We start from the raw sequence: 5942 nt of genomic DNA on the forward strand, positions 1-5942 counted from the left end.
AGGAAACAGATTACTAATCCTGAATTTCTTTATGATAGTTTATCTGATCTTTACGAACGTTAGAAAAGTGATCTTTTCAAGGACAATGAGATCAAAATTTTAAAAGTCGGTTTTCAGCTAGCAATTGTTGATGCTATACATGCATTAAAATCCCCTACATCGCCCAGTGTTTCTCCTTCAGCTGATACTTCTAGTCCAAATATGCATTATCCAAATTCTTCCAGTTGCGTGAAAACTATAAAACCCTTTGAACCTGAAAACGTCACTATATGTAATCAAGCAAGTGTAATCAAGCAAGTTTTTTCAGGGGATTAAAAAGGTTACGCAAACTAATCCTTCTGACCTTGTTTTAACTGAAGATAATTTATTCTTGAAATCCAGTGGTAATGACACATCTTTAAAGATTGACAATGATGTCGAACTTACAAGCGGAAATTCTCACCCAATGCAATCATATAGTATAATGCAATCATATTGGAATGAAGCCAGTCCAAGAGTTTGTTCGCAATTTTTATTTAACAAGTGCGACCAAAAGAAGTGCTCGTTATTGCATTTATGTCATTTTTACTTCACTGGCAAGTGTACGAAAACAAAGTGTAATTTTGACCACGTTCCTTTATGTAAGTTAGCATCAAGTGGGCGTTGTTTCGGATGTGATAGCCTGCATATTTATTTCCCCCCTTCCTTTTTACGAAATAGATCGAGCTGCAAACAAAAAACAAGTGCACAAACTTGGGCAGTCCCAGCTATTACCAGTCAAGGTAACAAGGTAACCCAACGTTTTTTAGGGCGCCGCCGACAGTCTTCACGACCCCCCCCCTCCCCTAGTTCGTGTTCCATTCGAATTTCAGTCTTATCCCCCTGCATACCCGATACAGCGCAGTATACCTCAGGAACTCATCGCTCGAAACAATCCTCCGCCCCATGTACTTACGCCTGCCCAGTCAGTCCAACCCCCACAATCACTTTACTCAATTCGGACCATCCCCAAACCCCCCTTACTCATTTTCCTCCCAAAAATACCCTTCTTTTTGACTCCGTTCTTCTCCGTGCGTCCAAGAAGTTACCGACCGGTTCTGGACTCCACCCGTTATTTGCCGAAACAAACCCAACCCCTCCCCTCTCAGACACCCCCCACCTTACTTCCCTCCCTCAGCATCATCTTGCCCCCCCCCAACCCCCAAATAAAGATCACTCCCAATTTGACTTATTCCCAGATCACCAGGAAACCTTTCTCCCTTCCCTTGCACTTTATCCCCCCTGGCTACCCTACCAGTAAGACTCTGATTTAAGAGTAAGCAGGCAGAATGATCCACAGGTAACTTATCCATGCAAAATTTCTAAAACTTCAAATAGTATGACGAATTCCACCGTAGTTCTGTATTATGGGAATATAATAATAATAAAACCGTAGTTCCATCCCAACTTAATAATATTCCCATAATATGTTCGCTGTCCTCCTTTTCTCTCAAGCCCGGTCCAGTCCCGCCTTTTAATAATGCCTCAAAACCACACCCTTACCCACAGCACCCTTCTCATAAACTTCAACCCCAAATAACTCCCTCCTGAATTGAGAAAAAATCCCAATACCCAAATCGGTTTAAATTTCCAACTTTCCTACTTACCAATGCTGAGAGCCTGAATTTTGACAAAATTACCGAACTCGAGGGTATCTCTGAAATTCATAAAATTAATATTATTGCTGTGACAGAGGTCCAGTCCCAGAACCCAGATTTCCTAAAAATTAGCAATTATGCTCAGTTTATAAAACTTCGCCCTCCCGATCACCCTCTCGGGAAACAAGAGGGTGGTATATTATTTTTTGTCCGAGATAACCTCCAACCTAAACTCATCCCCACCCCCAACTTATCAGATTATGATGAAATTCTATGGCTGAGCCTTCGACCGAAAGTACTACCCCGCCCTTTCAATTTAATTGTAACCGCCGTCTTTTATCATTCCCCTCACCCAAGTATTGACCAGAAACGCAAATTTATCCAACAATTTCTAATAAGTGCTGACTTTGTGTTATCAAAGTATCCGAACGCTGGTATTTGCTTACTTGGCGATGCGAATGACCTGAGGATCGACTCTATCTGCACCTCTCTTAATATTAAACAACTGGTTAAAATATCTACAACAAAAGGTAACAACTCTCTCGATGTTATTTGTTCAAACATGAGTAAGTATTACAACTCCCCGCAAGCACTGCCACCACTAGGAGGCAGTTACCACTACTGTCTTCTTTTTTCTCCTTCCTCAGCCATTGAACATTCCTTTATTACCTCCATTGGGGTTTGCCGTCCCCTCAGTGACGCAGGACTTTTTTCTTTTCGATCATGGCTGACCAGTGAAAGTTGGTCAGACCTTTATAATTCTAATAACCTTGATGACAAAATTTTGATTTTTCACAAAAAACTAATTGATTCCTACTCATTATGTTTCATGGAAAAAAAAATCAGAAAGTGCTCTAGTGATAAACCTTACATAAATAATCACATAAAAATATTAATCCGCACGAAAATAAGCTTATTTAAGAGGGGTAATTTAGCTGAAGCAAATAAGTTAAGAAAGGAATTAAAAAGTCAAATTAGAAAAGCTGCCCAAGCCTATTATAAAAATTAAATTAATTACTTGTGCCATGATAAACCAAAGAACTGGTACTCTGAAATAAAAAAACTTACCAGCAAGAGTCAAGAATAACTAAATTTTAATATAAATGAACCTCCAAAGACCACAGCTAATAACCTCAATAAGTTCTTGGCTTCTATTGTCCAAAGTCTCCCACCACTATCTTACGAATTTCCAGATATTCCTGTTCCTTTTTCACTCCCACATATTTCTCCACTTGATGTTCTAAAAAAAATTGAAAAACTTAAAAGATCAAGCATTTGCCCTTTAGATACTTCTGTTCCTCTGATTAAAGCTTTCAGTGATTACCTCTCAACACCCTATCCACCCTGTTTAATGAAATTACCAAATCTGGACAGTTCCCTCAATATTGAAAACAAGGCTTTATAAATACGATCAAACAGCAAAATTAGAAGCCTGAGTTTAATGGCATTCATTCTATTGCCATCACCTCGATTTTTTCGAAATTTTTTGAAAGTTTCCTCGCAGACTGGCTTAAGATGAAATTCCTCCCCCTCATTGATCTTAGAAATTTTGGTAATCTCAAATCCACGTCAACCTGTCATTACCTGATCCATCTTGTTGATACCATGGGTAAATTACTTGAAAAACCTAACACTTGGCTTAATCTAATTTCTATTGATCTTCAAAAAGCTTTTGATTTGATTAACCACAATTTACTCATAGATAAACTTATAAATGAATTTCACATTGAAACTTTCCTTGTTAAGCTCGTTGCCTCTTTTTTTCTAATAGATCTCAAGCAGTAAAATATGTAAATTGTTTCTCAGATCATCTCCCCATATTTAATGGCATTCCTCAGGGGACTATTCTAGGCCCTCTCCTTTTTTCTCTTATGATTAATAGCCTTTCAACCTTTTATGACAATAGATGGAAATTTGTCGATGACTTGACAGTTTTAGAGATATGTCATAAAAACATCTTTAGCAACCCAATGGGCATACTCCAAGATATTGCCTGTGAGGCCTCTTCCCTTGACATGACTGTTAACCCTTCTAAATCCGCAATAGTCTCAGTAAGTTTCCTTAAATCCCCTCCCTTTTTCTTGCTCCTATACCTCCTGAAACCTCTGTCACATATCTTAAACTCCTTGGTTTTACAATTTCTTCTAATTTGAAATGGGATGCCCATATAAACAATATCCTACGACAAGCAAACTCCTCGCTTTCCCTCCTTAAACTTTTAAATAAATTCAGTTGCCCCCAATCACATTTAATACAAGTATAGATTTCTTTTGTGCATCCCATATTAGAGTACGCTTGTCGTGTGTGGCACCCTGGCCTCTCTAATGAAGCAACACGAAAAATTGAAAATGTCCAAAAGAGAGCTCTAAGAATTATTTTTAAAGAGGGCAAGATACCGTCTTTGTATTTGTTAAATATTTCAAACCTAGAGAGCCTCGAGAGACGAAGAATTAAATTGTGCCTCCGTTTTGGTAAGTTGGCACTTTTGAACCCCCGTACTGCGAACCTTTTCCCTGCATACCATGTACCTGATAGAAATCGTCCTCCACGAACTGTGTCCCAGCCTATCCCCACCTTATCTCCCAGTCTTTGTACTACCTTGCGGTATAAATAATCTTTTATCCCTTTTTTTACCGATTTAATAAATAGTGGTTAATATGTACATAAATTTTGTCTTTTCTCTTATATAATAAAAGAAACAGCTCGGTTTCCTCTATACTCTTTTTTTTTGTTCCCTGTCCCCTTTTTATGTTGTTTTTTAAACATTTGTTAATGTGTATATTATTTATTTTTTTCAGTTTTATTAGTTTTTATCTTATTAACTAGTTGCCATTTTGAAGTTTTTAATATAAGTGACAAAGGAACCATACAGCATTCCGATATTTGATTATTTATTTATTTTAATATTTTTTTTTCATTGGTTGCCAATCTTTAAGTTGTTGTGCTTTTGTTATGATTTTCTTGCTTGTTTGTTTTTTATGGACTTCGAAATTTGAATTCGGCCCTTCAGGGCTTGTGATAGCAATTTCTAGAAATAAATATCTTATCTTATCTACGCCATGGCAAAATGTCAATTCTATCTCGTATTAAATATTTTACATCATTTTGAAAATTTGGTGTAAACAATTTTGAAACAGTAATTATTAATTTATTGTGTATTTGTAAATGCTTAAATATTGAAAGTTTCGTTTTAACAATTTTAAATATAGCCATGGACAAATTCAAGACGTAGACAATTCCATATATATATATCTGTAGCATAAAATTTATGAAGAGCTCCGAAATTATATAGTGGTTAACACTGGCCTGTCTAAAATGGAGCTCCGAAATGTTTTAGGATATTGACCCCAGGGTTGCGACAAAGGAAAAGTATAACCACTTACGGAACAAGTACTGATGAAAGCTATCCTCTTCACACAGAAAAATTGACCCTTTGTCCGAGTCTCCGGAGACGATTCAATGCTTATGTGAACCTGGCAACTAAATTCCATAGTTAAAAAATTCAATAAAACTTAGGAGAATAGATTGGCTCGGAGCGATTAAGTAGTACAACATTTTACGTCTAAAGGCGCTGAGGTACGCGGGGTCACTTTTGGAGAGTTTTGTCAGTACTTGTTCCGTAGGTGATTATACTTTGGTACTTTTGAAATTAAACGGTACGCTTAACGTTACGGTCCTAAAAATGTTACATTTTTTTAACGTTTTTGAATTTATGTTACGCTTTTAAATAATGAGTAAGTTTCATATTTTCTGAGTAATCTATTTTTTTCCCCCGTAAAAAAACCGATGTTACCACTTTAATTGCACTGACATTAGTATCGACATTCTTTCACGTCGCAGTCATTCAAAATTATCACTCAATTATTAGGATGAGAAAATACCCACTTCGCTTAGTAGCATAGTATGTTCAGATAACATTCTCTCTCGTGAGCATAAGATTATCGTTTAGTGACAATTGTCAGTTAATCACCTCACCAACTTTCAATTTCATCAGTGTTGAGTTTGAATCTTGTTCTGTGGACAGACATACTGAAATTATCAAAAAGTTCGTGGTAACGAACTGTAAGCAAGGAGCGACCCTGCTCAATAGTAACCAAAACTCTAAAAAACGGAATTTTAATACCAATAAATAAATCAAAACAATCATATTTTTAAGCTGATTTCAAATATATAAGTTTTATCAAGTTTAGTCTTACCGATCAAAAGTTACGTGCCTGAGAAAATATGCCTTATTTTGGAAAAAAAGGGGAAACTCCCTAAAAGTCATAGAACTTAATTGAAAATCACACCATCAGATTCAGAGTATTAGAGAACCTTACTACAGAA

This window comes from Artemia sp. Qi Xiang Cuo, chromosome 19, assembly GCF_049724085.1.
Source record: "Artemia sp. Qi Xiang Cuo chromosome 19, ASM4972408v1, whole genome shotgun sequence".
NCBI lineage: Eukaryota > Metazoa > Arthropoda > Branchiopoda > Anostraca > Artemiidae > Artemia > Artemia sp. Qi Xiang Cuo.